This window comes from Xenopus laevis, chromosome 1S (genome assembly GCF_017654675.1).
Source record: "Xenopus laevis strain J_2021 chromosome 1S, Xenopus_laevis_v10.1, whole genome shotgun sequence".
Lineage (NCBI taxonomy): Eukaryota > Metazoa > Chordata > Amphibia > Anura > Pipidae > Xenopus > Xenopus laevis.
This window is the reverse complement of record NC_054372.1, coordinates 149,377,342-149,394,359: the sequence shown is the minus strand read 5'-3', so window position 1 is coordinate 149,394,359 and position 17,018 is coordinate 149,377,342. Positions and strand designations below refer to the sequence as shown.

The following is a 17,018-nucleotide window of genomic DNA, read 5'->3' as shown; positions in this document are numbered from 1 at the left end:
ACAGTTTCTCCATTTGGCATTATACGCTCTACCATTTCATTATTGAAAGACCGTTTCACACCACCAGAATAACGTCTTTCTGAAACATTGTACTTTCCAGTAAAATTTCTACACATTTGTGGACCATGACAACACCAATAATCCTGAAGCAAATTTTTATTTTGCTTTGGCCACAAAGCAGGATCAGTAGAAGCCACAATTTTATCTTTTTCACTATTGGAAATACTTGCTATAGAAGCAGCTGTAGAAAAAGCAATATTATCTATTTCACCTGTTTCTGGACAAATTTGTACATCAGTGTGTGCAAGCTCAGTATCATTTGTTTCCTGTAACTTGTAATTTCACTCTGTTCTGTTAAATGACATATATTTGCATTATCCGTTGTCTCAGACAAACTTGTAACCAAATCATGTGATGTGCACGTAGGGCTTGCAGTCACTTCAACAGTATTCAAAAATGCATCATTTGTACTTGTATGAGGTTTTTCAGGAAATTGTGATAATGTAGCTTTAATTCTAAATTCTGACCAAAACCGAGTAGCATGCTTTGATATAAGCTGTTGTTCTCTCTTCTTTTTAAAACACTCTTTTCTTTTAAGTGATCCTGACTTGTGTTTTTTTGAATTTGAAGGTGGTGAAAAATGAAAAATTCAGTATCTGAGTCACACTTATTTGGTAAAACTGTAAAATACATTTGTATTTTAGAATGTTATAACTAGGCTAGGAATCCAAGTTACTATTCAGGATTGTCATGCTATGTAAGCGAAGGCCTAATTTAAAATGAAACTTAAAGGCAGCATGATTAACCCATCCTAAACTCTACTCTGTTAACAATTACTTTTACTAATATACTTGGTCAGGTATGGCCAATTTTGTGGTTTGTCGAAAAGACGTAAACATCTGAGGTGCAGAGGCATCAGTAGGAACAATACAATAACAGTTTGTGGTGTTACTTACAGTGAAGATTAGCAGGCGGTGTATGCAGGGCCACACTGAGTTATTCCAGCAAAAGCAAGGCAACCATCCAGGCTACAGTAGGTTTCCTATATGGGCAGCGCTGTCTGTGATGTACCAAATTTCCAGTATCAGTAAGGTAGAAGAGATGTACCAAATTTCCAGTATCAGTAAGGTAGAAGAGATGTACCAAATTTCCAGTATCAGTAAGGTAGAAGAGATGTACCAAATTTCCAGTATCAGTAAGGTAGAAGAGATGTACCAAATTTCCAGTATCCGTAAGGTAGAAGAGGCAATTCTAGGAAAACATAAATCTGACTAAGTACCAGAAGTGGAGTTACATATACATTAAAACAGATTTCTACCCAAGGCAATTCTAGTTTTTATATTGGAGGCATTACTTACAGTGAAGATTAGCAGGTGGTGTATGCAGGGCCACACTGAGTAATTCATGCAGAGGCAATTGTCCAGGCTAGGCTACAGTAGGTAATATGGAACTGTGGAAGTAAAGCACCTTTATATTAACTTTTAGTTTTTTATTTGTAGTTTGAGTTAGTTAGCTTTTTATTCAGCTGCTCTTCAATTTGCCTCTTAAGCAATCTGGTAACTAGGGTCCAAATTACCCTAGCAACCATGCATTGATTTAAATAAGAGACAGGAATATGAATAGGAGAGGCCGGAATAGAAAGATGTGTAATAAAAAGTAGCAACAACAATAATTTGTAGCCTTACAGAGCATTTGTTTTTTAGTAGGGAGTCAGTGACATTGTGATGCCCATTTGAACGCTGCAAAGAGTCAGAAGAAAAAGGCAAATAACTATAAAACTAAAAAAATAAATAATGAAAACCAATTAAAAAGTTGCTTAGAATTGGTTGTTCTAGAACTTAATACAAAGGTATAAACCACCCCATTAAAGTTGTTCATCTTTACATTATAACTTAGAAGTGATATTCCGAAGCAGCAACTTGCAATTGGATCATTTGTTATTGTCTGCAGTTTGAGTTATTTAGCTTTTTATTCAGCACCTCTCCAGTTTGCAATTTCAGCAGTCTGGTTGCTATGATCCAAATTGCCCTAGCAACCATGCATTGATTTCAATAAGAGACTGGAATATGAATAGGAAAGGACCTGAAAAGAAAGTACTAAATTTCAAAAGCAGAGCAATTGTTCTTGGTGGGTCAGTGACCCCTGTTTGAAAGTTGCAAATAATTAAATATAGCAGCAGTAAAACACCATCTCATCTCTTCAAATATTGATTTTAAAAAAATAAAGTTAATTATAAAGTGCTAAATGCCAATTCAATTGTGTAATAACTCCCAAATCAATTCTAGACTATGCCTGCACATCAATGAATTAATAAATGAATCAATTACTTTGGTATATAATAAATAATCCAATTAATTAAAGTTCATGTGCTTAAAAAAAGTGTACTGTGTTACTGTTAAAAATGAAGTTCATTAACTTATAAATTAGAGGCCAGGAATTAATTAAAGATCAGAAAAGGAAAATAGGCTGGTCTCAGTGGTCTGGTCTGTGGTGGTGGGGTGGCGTGGCCCAGTTGGGACACTGCCTGGGGCCTGGCGGTCCGGAGAAGGTCCAGGAGGAGCCCCAGGAATCAGGATCTGAGTCGGGCGACGACCAGGGGTCGCCCCTGGGGTTGGGTCGGGGAGTCGGGACTCTCGGGTGACGGGTCGGAATGGATGACAACAGGTAAGGGTGAGGTGAGGCGGTGAGATGAGTCCCTGTGTATATACAAATGTGTATCATCATGGAGGCAGGCCCCATAGGCGGAGGGTGGTTTTTTGTTTGGGGAGGCTACATGGTGGAAATAACCAAAAACATATAAGTATTACAGCACTATTTAAAAATGACCCGCCTTCAGTTGGAACACTCACTGCCGAGTTCCCTACTGTCTCTAAAGACAACTGCAGCAAAAGCACTGTGGGGTTTTTATTGAGGGACAACCGTGTACAAAACTAATGGCAATATGGGCAGTTGTTGGCTTGAGTAATGTACATGTCTCCACCAACAGATTCTAAAGCTAGGCACCGGGAAAAAACCCGGTGGGCCCCGGCTCTTTTGGGGCCGTGCCCAGACCCGCTCCTGCACTAACGAACATGTGCGCAGGATGGGGGACTGTGTTGATGGCGGCAACACAGAGTTGTTTGTGGCTAATGGGCCCAGGCCCAGGGGGGTGGTGTGGGGCCCCTGAGGCTGAAGGTCTGGTGGACCCTGGGTCCTCCAGTCTGACATTGGGTGGAACCATGTTCTTTGAATTGATGAATCCCTCTCTAATATAGCATATACCATATAGCAGTCTGTTAGGCAAGTCTCAGATAAATGGTAAATGCCAATAGAACTTCAGCTGTGTGAATGTGTAATACCAACTGTAAAGGTTTTGTGAAAGCAAACCTTTACAGTATAGCTTACAGCTAACAATTCCATGCTTCCTACTTTGAGACAATAATTTAGGGAAAGCCCTATCCTGTTTCAGCACACTAATGTTTGTGCCTATCTATCTGTCTGCCAGGTATGCATGTCTGTCTATTATACTATACTATTTATACACACAGCACATATACACAAGTAGTCTTACATGTACAACTAAAACGTTGTTTACATGTAAAAACTATCATAATGCACTACTTTTTTTTTTTTGCAGTTTATGCAGAAGCCTAAGCTTGTACCTATTAAGTTGTGTTGGAACCTGCAGTGCTGACAACTAAAAGTTTTTTCGTTAGGGTCATGTAAGAGGCTCTTCTACTTTCAAAAACTTTTTCTGAGACAGCACTGTTGCAGTAACAGTGGTATGAGAAAGATTGGCTCCACTAACAGACTGCGATCGCACAGAACGTGAAGCATTGATGTGGAAGATTAATTAGAAGCACACGGAAGGAACCGTGCACAGAGGTCACTGAGCCTTGCAGGAAACACATAATTTTAAGCAGACGTACCAGGGTCCTGACGTGACGTTTAATCTTTAGTGTCAGTCAGTAAACGCCAACAGCTGTGTGCAGGAGAAACTGTGTCTCCGTTACCGTACCCCTACCTGAAAATGCTGGTATTATACCTGAAAATGCTGGTTATTGACAATCCGCCCATGGCAGGCCCGCGGCCCGCGGGCCACCCACGGCCGCCCCTCCCTCCCGAAGTACTGTAGTGTACACTCTGACTTCGCTGGCCTAGAGGCCAGCACAGTCAGCCACCTGACCCCACCACCGGTCCTCACCTCAGAGTCCAGCAGTGACTGTGTGAGTCTGTGACGCACCAACGTCCAACGCGAATACGCATGCAGGCAGGCATGCAGCTGCACCCTGCACAACTCCTCCTCCTCCTCCCGGACTCCTCTCCAGACTGCGGCAGGCGGGCCTTGCTCTCCACGTATTTATAGTTTCAGGTGGTTTCCCGCACTAATTGGCCTCTTCCATTCCAGCAGTACTAGGGGGGGTGGTTGTCCCAAATTTAATTCCTTTGATCTGTTAGGAAGGGAGGCAGCCCAGATCAGCAGCAGAGAAAAAAAAAAAAAAGCCCAAAAAAATTGTAAAAAATAAAAATAAAAAAAAAATATTTCAATTTTTTTTTTTTTTTAACAGGTCAACAGTGGGCCCCCCTTATAAGTGGGCCCTGGGCAGCTGCCCACTTTGCCCATTTGTTAAAGCGGCCCTGCACAACAGAGGTCTCAGCAATAACATGCTGGGATGCACATAAGTGCGTGATTAGAGGTATCCTGATTCAAATTGGCTCTAGAATTAAAAAAAGTAAAATGGACAAACAAAATGCTCTGTTATCTAAAATACGGGCACTAGAGACACAACATAAACAAACAAGCTCGGAGAAAACACTATCCGAACTCACTATAGCTAGAGAAGAGCTTAATAATTCACTTGACAACTTTACCAAGAGAGCTATCACTATTTCAAGACATAAGTTCTATGAACACGGGGACAAATGCGGGTGCCTCCTAGCACGGGTTCTGAAAAGTAAACAAGCGAAAAACCATATTTCCTCCATTAAGGATGACAAAGGTAAAATACATCACTCCAAAAATAAGACAGCAATCACCTTCGAAAAATATTATACCAAATTCTATCAAATAGGAGACCAACATAATGCAGTGAGCCAACATGAAGCTAACCCAATACAGGAATATCTTAGGAAATCTAAAACTCCCAAGCTACAACACGAGGATATAGATGGGCTAGAAGCAGACATAACAGGCGAGGAAATAAAACAATTCCTGAAAGGCACCCCCACCGGAAAGAGCCCAGGCCCGGACAGTTTTTCTGCCATCTAATACAAAACATTCCAAGACATCCTGACACCACATTTCACAAAGGCGATGAAGGACATTACTAACAAGAAACAGTTTAGCACTTCTTCGCTGGAAGCTCATATCACACTAATACAGAAACCAGGCAAAAATCCACTGGAACCAGGAAACTATCGGCCTATCGCATTAATTAATAGTGATATAAAATTACTCGCCAAAATAATAGCAGCTAGACTCTAGAACTGTATCCAATATCTTATAGATCCGGAGCAGGTGGGGTTCGTGCCAGGGACAGGGTCCGTTATAACACCACAAGACTTATAGATCTCTTACATGTAGCCAAAAGACGCCAGCTTAAACTATTACTTTTGTCGACAGACAACGAAAAGGCATTCGACCGAGTGAATTGGACATATATGATGGAATGCTTAAGATATTATGGCACAGGACCTAACATGGGGCTATGGATACAGTCCTTATACTCAGGCCCTACCGCCCAGGTCAAAATTAATGGTTCGCTTTCTAACCACATTCACATAAAAAATGGAACACGTCAGGGCTGCCCTCTATCCCCATTCCTTTTTGTACTTGCATTAGAGCCACTCCTAAACACAATAAGACTACAGCCAAGAATACATGGCCTGCAGATGGCGGAACGGCACCATAAGATCCTGGCATATGCAGACGACCTATTGTTTACAATCACAAATCCGGTAGATATAATAGCCACAATTCAACCATATTTTCCATACACCTGGACACCCATACATTTACATATCTAGGGATTAAAATATCCAAAGACTATACAGACTGGATAGACATTCTGTCAATCCCTGCACTGGCTTCCGTTACCTTTCACAATCAAATTCAAATTAATGACACTGACTTTCAAAGCACTTCACAACTCTGCTCCACCCTACATCTCTGAACTCATCTCTCTATACTCACCCACTCGCTTACTACGCTCCTCTACTGACCTGCTACTCAACTCTTCTCTCATTACCTCCTCAAATGCTCGCATTCAAGACTTTGCAAGGGCTGCACCCCTCCTCTGGAACTCTCTCCCACGGTCTGTCCGACTTTCTCCCAACCTTTCTGCTTTCAAAAAATCTCTGAAAACGCACTTCTTTCGAGAAGCCTACCCTCACTCTGCTTAACTACCAAACACAACCACATACAATACCACATTTCTCACCCACTTAATTTGATCTTGCCCACTCCCACACCTTGTGTATTACTCCCTTCCCTTTAGACTGTATGCCTATGCATAGGGCCTTCCTCACCTTTTTGTACCTGTATTGATTGTGATGTTTGTTACTCCATATATTCTATATACCGTATGTAATTCATGTGATGTAGTTGTATAATCACATTTACTTTACAGTGCTACGCAATATGTTGGCGCTATATAAATACATGTTAATAATAAATAATAATAAAAGACTTTCTCAATAAACTAAGAAGAGATTTACACAATTGGGACGCTAACCCTATCCAATAGGATTGTTTTCCACAAATATGGATTCATGCACCTTAGCTACCATAAAGGTATTGTTTTATTATCATAGATAAAAAAAATTAATTGATGCCAAAAGATTGATGCCAAAAGATGCCATTTTTTGGAGCTTTCTTGCTCCGGACAAATGATTCCATACCTGCAACAGACGTGAAGAACTTGCTATGATTGTAGCTTGCCTAATTCCAATAAGATTTAACCTGAAAGCTGTTTGATTGGATTATGTTTGATTGGATTATGTATTTAGATGAATAAACTACTCGTATAAAATTGGTCAGCATAAGATGTGAACCCAGCTACCATGTGGTGATGTCAAATTGGAGTCCTATTTCAATCTATTAGAGCTGAAACAAAGTCATATCAATAAGATTGAACAGATAATTTACCAAACAAAGTAAGATATCAAGAACAGATGTAGAGTTCAGTATAGAATAGCAGTGAATTATGCTTGCTAATCGCTTGCAGTTTGAGTCTGAGCAAACTTTTCCCCTTTTAATATACTGTATTGCCACCCACCTCTTCAACTTAGAATCTGTCGCTAGTTTTTAGAATCATCATCATTTATTTATAAAGCGGCAGTGAGTTAACAAGGCTTACAGGATAAAAATGCTCGCAAGAGATTACAAATGCCATTTACGGTTGGCATGGTCTTGCAGCTGGAGTTCAATTTTAACTTTAATGGGACATTACTGAACCAAATTTACAAATAATTTGTCAGCTTTCACAAGCTTTGTAAGTCGACTTTGTAGTAACAATGAATTTCTGTTCTTCTACATTAGTCTTGCCAAGGGGGTGTGCATTCTATAAATGCAACAAGTAAACTATTTGTTGTGCTGATACAGCTCCTGTGACACTAATCTTGAAGGCCTCATACTCCCCCAAGGCTTGTCATCACCTTCTCATGTGTATACTCACCTTCCTTTTTTATCTTAGAAACTTATATAACCTTAGCTTTGGTCACTACTACTACTTCTGTCACATGTGTCAGTAATAGTGTTTTTGCCTATGTCTCCAAGGGGTCAGGTTAAAAACTCCATAACACTTCCAATAAATTTGGACACAAAACTACAAGTATATTACTTACTAAAAATCCTTTAGAAACAGACAGATTTTTTTAAAAAAAATCAACTGTTAAAGAGCTTAAAGGAGTAACAGGAACAGAAAGTTCCAAGCTGCACTGTGAAGTCTGAGATATACTGATATACTTGGCTCCATATATACTTTTTCTCCAAATATGGAGAAATAAACCAGAGAGGAGAGCAGGAAGTTATCTGAGTTTGAGTTGACTCAATGTAACTGTGAAATTGAAATTGTTTCTTGTTAGTAATCCTTTCTCTAAAATAATACCTGCCACTGCCAGCTCCCACTATTTTGGTGTTAGTGCTCCTTTTTTAAAAAGTTTCTGTAGCTTGAAAATTTCCAAGTTTTTAAAACTCATCAACTGCATAGAAATGTTTAAATTATACTATGGGCAGAAATAATCTTCTGAAATGTTCATAGCAGACCAAACTGCACCAGCAGGTGGTGGTGTTTGAATTTCATAATATGATCTGCTACTCGATCTGAATATGATCTGAATCTGCTAAAATCTTGAAAACAAGAAAAAGAATAATTAATGTGAATTGCAAATGTGCTCAGAAGAGAACTGTGAAAGATTTTGCAGAACTTTGTTTGGATGCCTTTGGCATGCTGGAAGGCATTTTATGCCCATTTAACCAGATTATTATGTGTGTCATTGTTTATTGGAATTGGGACTAGTTCCCCAAATCTGTGTGTACTACCTGATTTTTCCTTTCAGGAATGTTGGGTGGTATGTGTCCATAGACTCCAAAGAAACAATGGCACTAGTGGACACATTTTTGTTGGGAATAGTAAAATGCTTGTGTAGCTTTAAACAAGGGATACCCAACCCTTTTTTTTTTTTTTTTTTACCTGTGAACCATGTTTAATTGTAAAAACAGCTGGGGAGCAACACAAGCATTAAAAAGGCTCCTAAATTTGCCTTTTAAGTGTTGTGATTGGCTATTTGTTAGCCCCTATGTGCACTGACAGCCTACAGAAGGCTATGTTTGGCCATAAATACATTTTTTATGCAACCAAAACTTGCCTTCATGTCAAGAATTGAAAAATAAGCACCTGATTTTACACCACTGGAAACAACATCCAAGAACTACTGGTTGGGGAACACTGCTTTAAACTATGAAGCATTTAATGGGAGCATGTTTGCTGTATTGAGCAAGAAAATGCACCAAACACTTGCAATTGGTCACTCCAATAAAATGACCAGTAACCAAAAACTAATTTGATCGATCTTGTACTTATAAAATTGTTTTTTTGTTTTGTTTTTTTAAGCAGAAGTCCCAGTTTTATTGGAGTTTGTAGACATGGCAGAAGATAGTAATGTTAAAACCATGTCAGATACATGAATTAATAACTGAAAAAATAAGATCAAATTATGCACATTGGCTTCTTTATCATTCGATAATTTGCTGCAAAGTGTGCCTGGCTCGAGTAGCAATAAAATGTGTTTTGGGATGTATTAATGCTACATTTTGCTTTTTATATGCAGGGAAATGTGTCAAGCCCTGGAATGCAATAAGTGGGATTGAATAACTGAAACTTTTCACAGAATAACAAGCAATTTTTCCAAGCATTTTATTTGTCTCATAAGGTACACCACTATACTCATTGAATATAATTTACTCAATAAATTCTGAGCATTGAGAGGTCTTGGCCATTGTGTTCCTATTTTCAATTTTTGCAACTGGCAGAAATTCTATCCCTGAAGTGCCACATCTGGTAAATGCAGTTAGCCACACAGATCCCATGGTGTTTGTTTCTGCCAATCCCTGTTGCTAGTTCCTGTCTGGAAGGGCAGAGAAGAACTGTGCAAAGATTGTAGGAAAGTTATGTTCCACAAAGAATTCACATCTCTCAGGAACCGCGCAGAAGAAATACCAAAGCCCTGTGAATTTGGGCACTGTGTAAAATTCCATATTTGTCATTGCTTTGAAGAAAAGGATTTTCTTTCAGGTCTAATAACATTTTGCTGCTAAGGGGTTTTCCGTGCATTTTTTGGTCAGGGGCACAAATACTCATTTCTTTTATTGTGCATTGGAAAGTGTCTGCACAGTCTGCAACTCATACCTAAAAAAAAATTCTGGGGGTGCTGGCCAGCCCTCTCCTGCTTTTCAGCTCTCTAACTCTGAGTTAGTCTTTAAGGGGGGGGGGCACATGGGACATAACTGTTCAGTGAGTTTGCAATTGATAATCAACATTCAGCACTGATTCAAAAGCAACAGTTATGACCCATGTTGCCCCCCTCAAGTCACTGATTGGTTACTGCCTGGTAAGTGGAAACCAAGAGAGCTGCAAAGCAGGAAGTAGTGTTCTGGCTATTATATTAGACATCCAGTCACTCCAGCCTTTATACATTACATTTTTGGCTAACTAACTATATTAGAAACATTTTTTATTTTGCACATACAATCTATTTACCCAGTTTTTATTTTTACACTGAACAATTCCTTAAATCTTTAATTTTACTGGACTTTGCATTGCAAGTTTTTCTGGGAGTACTTCCACGCCACTCCAGTAACCAAATATTGGGAAGTATGACTATGGAGTTCAATTTAATTCTGGTGTTCAATTAAAATTCACAATGCAATGAAATTCTAATGAAGAATATTACATTGCGACATGCACATTTTTATTCATATTAGTGCACAAATTTGTTCTCTTTGCAAATTTTATTACATTTCCCCTAAGTGCGAGCAGGGTGCAAAGTGCAAAATACGGGAACAAACCACTTGCATTTTGCACCCTGTCCTGCGACTCTTATGCAATTTGTTATCTGGGTTCACCAGCACTTGTAGCTACACACTGTCCACATTCTCTTAGACCACCATGTTCTGTGGCTTCTAAAGTTATCAATGTACAGGGGAAATCAAACTGCAAAATGAAAAATGGAGTATGTGAAGATAAGGAATTCGAAATGTTCATCATCAGAAAGAATTTTTAAAAAATCTTTTGATACTGGACTTTTCTTTTCAGTTATACATACAAGGACTCCAGATCCACTGACAAACAATGCAGGATGTTTTCAAATTTGTACCGTAACTACTAGCTAAGCCATTTCATTATTCACACCTAAATGCTGAATAATTCTGCTGCTAGATTAGTCCATATTTGGGAAACTATGTAAAAAATGTTTTTTAAGTAGAGACTGCTAACATTGTTACCTTCAAACCGGTCCCCATATTTGGTACTAAATTCACACACATACAGTAGGAATGCACAATTTGTTTAACTGAGTTACATTCTTTTCATTTTCAGGGAAACTGAATACTGAAGTTTGACTTCTTGCCAGCTATCAGGTTATTTCATGAATGCCTTATTCTAAGCAGGTACTGTTTCTCTGTGCCTTTATTATGCCAGCATAGATTCCTGCCATCTCTATATAACCTATCTTGGAGAAGAGAAACTGTCATAAACTAGAAAACATTTGTTTGTGTATAAGTTTGCATTAGATTATGCTTATTGCATCAAGTTGTATAATATATGAGCCAGCGTCTTTCTATGGATGTCATTCATAGTCTTTTAAGCTAATGGCACAGTTGTATTCTCACAAGTGACATATGAAGAATTCCCATTGATGTTAGAATCTAAATGCATACACATGAATAAAGAGCATACCTGCCTTAAAGAGTATGTCATACAAGTGCAAACCCTATAATTGTTTGCAAAATTGTCTATTAGTGGTCATTGGAGGCAGGCAGTAATTTGTAAACCACATACATTGCTTATGGATATCCCAGCAGACACTCCATATTTTAAGGGAAAGCTGCCAGGCTGCCTGTCTTAGCAAATCAAAATCTGGCTCTGTGTATCTGGATCAGAGCAATTGGGACTTTACTACAAAGTACAGTTTAGTAAGAACCAAAAGAGAGTAAGGTGAACGTGAGTGTTTGATATTCAGTGGGCCCCCATATCACCAATTTAGTTGCAGTTAACATGTATTTTTCTTCTGAGAATTAATTTGATAAATTATGCAGTTTCGAAACGTCGATCATTATGCCATAAATAATAAAAGGATTTCTATTATATACAAGTCCCTGGAGTGTGCTACCAGCTTTCTTGTTTCTATATATATATATATATATATATATATATATATATATATATATATATATATATATATATATATATATATATATATACAGTATATATATATAATATATATATATACAGTATATATATAATATATATATATATATATATATATATATATATATATATATATACTTGCAGGTGAGTATCCACACTCCAAGGCTAGTAACTTCTTTGAAGTGAGGGGTGCACGGTAATTTCATATACACCAATAGGGATGTAGCGAACTGTTCGCCGGCGAACTAGTTAGCGCGAACTTCGACTGTTCGCGTCCGCCGCAAGTTCGCGAACGTCGCGCGACGTTCGCCAATAGGCGTTCGCGTCAAAATCGTTCGACCATTCGACCATTCGATCGCTAAAATCGAACGATTTTCGTTCGAATCGAACGATCGAAGCCATTGGATTGAATGAAATCATTCGATCGAATGGCTTCGATCGTTCGATTCGAACGAAAATCCTTCGATCGAACAATTAAAATCCTTCGATCGTTCGAATCGAACGATTTTCGGATGTTCGAAGTTCGCGAACTGTTCGCGAACTGTTCGCATTTTTTGCCGGTGTTCGCGAACGGCGTTCGCGAACACATACTCGGCAGTTCGCTACATCCCTATACACCAACTTATTCAAAGACCAGCACTCCCTATTTTAAAAGTTCAAATATTTATTGTTGCATTATATCTGTGCCCGACGTTTCGGTCCCTGTTGGGAAAAAGGTCCCAACAGGGACTGAAACGTCGGGCACAGATATAATGCAACAATAAATATTTGAACTTTTAAAATAGGGAGTGCTGGTCTGTGAATAAGTTGGTATATATATATATATATATATATATATATATATATATATATATATATATTGTGACAGGGTGTTTGGGAAACACCACTGTCTTAGAGCAAAAGGCACATAAAAGAGTGCATTTAAACTGCATTGTATGTGCTGCAAAGGAATATTTGGCTCAGGTAGGGTTAATATTCCCTCTCAGCCAGGTAATTAAGTGGCAGCTGAGAGAGGATCTAGCTGGCAATGTAAAAGAGCTGTGTGAGTACAGCTCAGGTCTCTCCAAACACCTCCTAGAGTGGAGGGAAGTGAGGGGCTGTGAGAGACAAAGCTGGGCAGAAGGAGCTTTGCTGCCAGCGAGAGAGTTCCAGAGGTTGGAGCCTAAATCCCTTGTGGGGAAAGAAAGAGGAAAGGACTGGCAGAGACTAGTGTGTCTGAATCCCAGGAGGGGAAGCCAGCAGTGCTGAGTGTGAAGCCCAAATACTTCAAAGTGCAAGAGGGTGAGAGTTTCCTGGCCATCCCCCGTCAACATGGAAATTCTATACTTATGGGTATCTCCTGCTGCTTCCCAGCCTGGACAGAAGAAATGGTTAATTTCACCACCCCATAAAGCCCACCCCTTCCTATTCCTCCTCAGTCTTTTCTTCTGTCCCAGCCTGGATGCAGTAGGAGATTGTTCCCTCTGTACTTCAGGTGAAATTTATACTCACACTTAAGATTACCGGGCACAGTTCTTAGGGAGATTCTCTTTGCCCGAAGCCCCTATCCTGTGTGGCAACTGCGTTGTCTGGAGGGGGATTTCGGCGGGGCTGGATGTTGTTGCCGCATTTGCGGTTCAAGGTGCGCTCCAGTGTGCGCGATGACGTCATCACTCGGCGACGGCTGAAAATTTAAAAGTTTGGCGCTAAGTCGCAGCGCTGCCTTGGATGTTGGCGTTTATTCTGCCTGTGCAAAATGGATCCAGCTGCCCCGAAGAGGACTGCTTCCAAGGTGATAGTGTGAGTACTCCAATCTACTGATGTTACGAAAAGAAATCTCCCCTATATAGTGGCTTATGTATGCCCTTATTTTTTATAGTGCCTCTGCTGAAGAGCCTACTAAAAAGAGAGATAAGCAAGATGCTGAGAAGAGATGCCGAGCATGTGTTAATATGGCTATGAGAGATAAGAAATTTTGCCAGGACTGCTTTGATGATTATCTGTCTAGGCAGATTAAACCCTCTGTGGCCAGGGATTCTCCTCAGGATTTGCCTATTCCTTCAACATCTGCCACTTTGCCTGATCAGCAGTCTCTGATGTCATGGATTAAAACTGCAGTATCTCAATCTCTTAAAGAGACAGTTCTCTCTAACCCAGATTTGTCTGTATTTAATAGAAATCCTTCTATTCAGGAGGATTCTTCGGATGACAGCTCTTCATCTGATGAGGAATTGCCTAGTGATGAAATTTCAGTATTCGATCAGAAACATCTTACTCCCCTCATTAGGGCTATTAGGCGCACCTTGAATCTGGAGGATGCAAGTCAGCCTTCTACCTCCCTTCTATTTTCTAAAAAAGCGAAGATGGCTTTTCCTATTCATAAGGAAGTGCAGGATTTAATCCGTTTGGAATGGGAGAAGATTTCCAGGAGAATTCCAGCGGAAAGAAGGATTGAGAAATTATATCCTTTCTCTGATGATATTCAAGATACTTTGAATAAACCTCCTTCGGTGGATGCTCCAGTGGCAAGATTGTCGAGGAAGACGGCGTTGCCGATAGATGATATATCTGCTTTAAAAAATCCCATGGATCGCCGCATGGAAACTGAGCTGAAAAAATGCTACATTTCAGCAGGAGCAGCCTGTAAGCCTTCTATTGCATTGGTGTCAGTTACCAAGGCACTTTCCCTTTGGGCAGAAAACTTAGAGCAGGCCGTTAAAGATCGAATGCCCAGAGAGAAGATTCTGGAAGGTCTTGAAGATTTCAGGTTGGCCTCTAATTTTTGCCTGCAAGCATCCTTGGATTTAGTGCAATTGTCTGCTCGCTCAATGTCCTTTGCTGTAGCAGCCCGTAGAGCTCTTTGGGTAAGATCTTGGTTTGCGGATACCGCTTCCAAAAATTCGCTTTGCAAGATGCCTTTTGAGGGCAAGAAATTATTTGGCAAGGCCTTGGATGACATTATATCAAAATCTTCTGGGGGCAAGAGTACTTTTTTGCCGCAAAGTAGAAGATTTCCTGATAGCTTCAGGAGGCGGCCAGAAAGTTCCTTTCGAAGAAGAGATGATACTAGAGGATTCAGATTCGGAAGAGATTTTAGAACCTCGAATTGGCGTGCAGGCCAAACATCTTTTAGGGCCAGAGCTAGACCTCCAAGGTCCCCCAAGTCCTCTTCAAAGGCTCAATGACGGTCTCTCTACCCATCCTCCTGTAGGGGCAAGACTTTTGGCCTTTCAAGGAGTATGGGCCAAGGAGTTTACAGACACATGGGTAGTCACTACAATTCAAAGAGGCTACCAATTAGAATTTTCTTTAAAGCCTACGTTAGACCATTTCGTGGTTTCAAACATACCAATAGATCCAGAAAGAAGAGAAGTCCTTTTTCATTATGTTCAGCAGCTGCTGATGAAACAAGCAGTTACGGAAGTTCCTTTCCAAGAAGAAGGAACAGGATTCTATTCTCCTCTTTTTCTAGTTGTCAAGGCAACAGGGGACTTTCGTCCAATTTTGGATCTCCGAAGAATAAACAAATTTCTAAAGTATCAACCCTTCAAAATGGAGACATTGGCGACCATAAAGAGGGTTATTCATCCAGGGGATTGGCTGGCATCCTTGGATCTGAAGGATGCCTACCTTCACGTGCCCATTGCTTTGGAGCATCAGAAATTTCTGCGGTTTTGTCTTCAGGGTCGGCACTACCAATTCCGCTGTCTCCCGTTTGGTCTATTAGGCAAAAATTTGCACACGCACACCTGGCCTCTCCAAACAATTTAAGTACGGTGCCTGGGGTATAGGAGGACGGCCCCTCCACAGTTAATGCATACAAAGTAACTCCAGCACACGTAACAAGCTCAAGGGATTGCTCCCGTGTTTAATGTCAATCCAACAATACAACGTTTCGGGGGCGTGCCCCCGAAACGTTGTATTGTTGGGTTGTATTGTTGGATTGACATTAAACACGGGAGCAATCCCTTGAGCTTGTTACGTGTGCTGGAGTTACTTTGTATCCCGTTTGGTCTAGCAACCTCGCCCAGGACCTTTACCAAGATTCTTGTGGTAATAATAGCCAAGTTGAGACGGGAGAAAATCGAAGTCTACTATTATCTGGACGACTTGCTGCTCGTAGCCAGAGATCCAGAGAGCTTATCTGCCAACCTTCAAACGACCAGGGACACTCTGGAGAAGTTTGGGTGGATCATAAATACGGCCAAGAGTCAGCTTATACCAGTTCAGAGGATGATCTACCTGGGCGCTCAGTTGGATACAGTCCTGGGCATGGTATCTCTTCCATTGCGGAAGATCCGTCATATTGTACTTCAGGTCGATCAGTTGCGGGGGAGGTCCTACACCTCAGCGAGGACATTCATGAGTCTTTTAGGTCTCCTCACTTCAACGATAGGTCTGGTGAGATGGGCCAAATGGAGGATGAGACCGGTTCAACTTTCGTTTCTCAGGCAGTGGAATCCAGTTGTCCAGGATTGGTCTCGGTTAATCCAGATCACCAGAGAATGCCGACAATGTCTTGTTTGGTGGACGGTTCCGAGCAACCTTCGGAGGGGATTCCCTCTCAAAGAACCAGTTTGGATGGAGATATTTACGGACGCTTCTGGTGTAGGTTGGGGAGCTCACCTACTAGATCACTATGCTCAGGGAGCTTGGGAAGAGAATCTATCCGAGACCCCATCCAATGTCCTGGAGATCAGGGCGATCTCACAAGCACTTCGGGCATTCGAGAAAGTCATCCTCGGTTCCTCAGTGAAGATCAGGACAGACAATGTCTCAGCTGTGGCATATGTCAAGGGCCAGGGAGGAACGAGGAGCAAGACCCTTCTCAGAGAGATAACACCAATCATGCAGTGGGCTCAAACTCATCTTCAAGACCTGACTGCTCAACACATTCCGGGTGTTCAGAATTCATGGGCGGATTGCCTGAGCCGTCACCATTTACCGAAGGGGGAATGGGAGCTGAAGCAGAAGGTTTTTCTCTGGATAACATCTATTTGGGGCTGCCCGCAGATAGATCTGATGGCAACAGATCGGAATGCCAAGCTTCCGGTCTTCTTTTCCAGAGCCCCTTGTCCAGGAGCAGCAGCACTGGATGCCTTCTCCCAGAATTGGAAGGATCTATTTGCCTAT

The 17,018-nt window shown here is 40.7% G+C and overlaps 1 long non-coding RNA gene across 1 annotated transcript; it reads right to left on the bottom strand.

Annotated features, from left to right (window-relative positions):
* Window positions 1-817: 817 nt before the first annotated feature.
* On the bottom strand, window positions 818-4,470 carry LOC121399492. The gene is made up of 3 exons (XR_005965075.1): window positions 4,184-4,470; window positions 1,359-1,450; window positions 818-1,251 (listed from the first exon to the last, which is right to left on the bottom strand). It is a non-coding gene; the product is annotated as an uncharacterized LOC121399492 (long non-coding RNA).
* Between the last annotated feature and the right edge of the window lie 12,548 nt (window positions 4,471-17,018).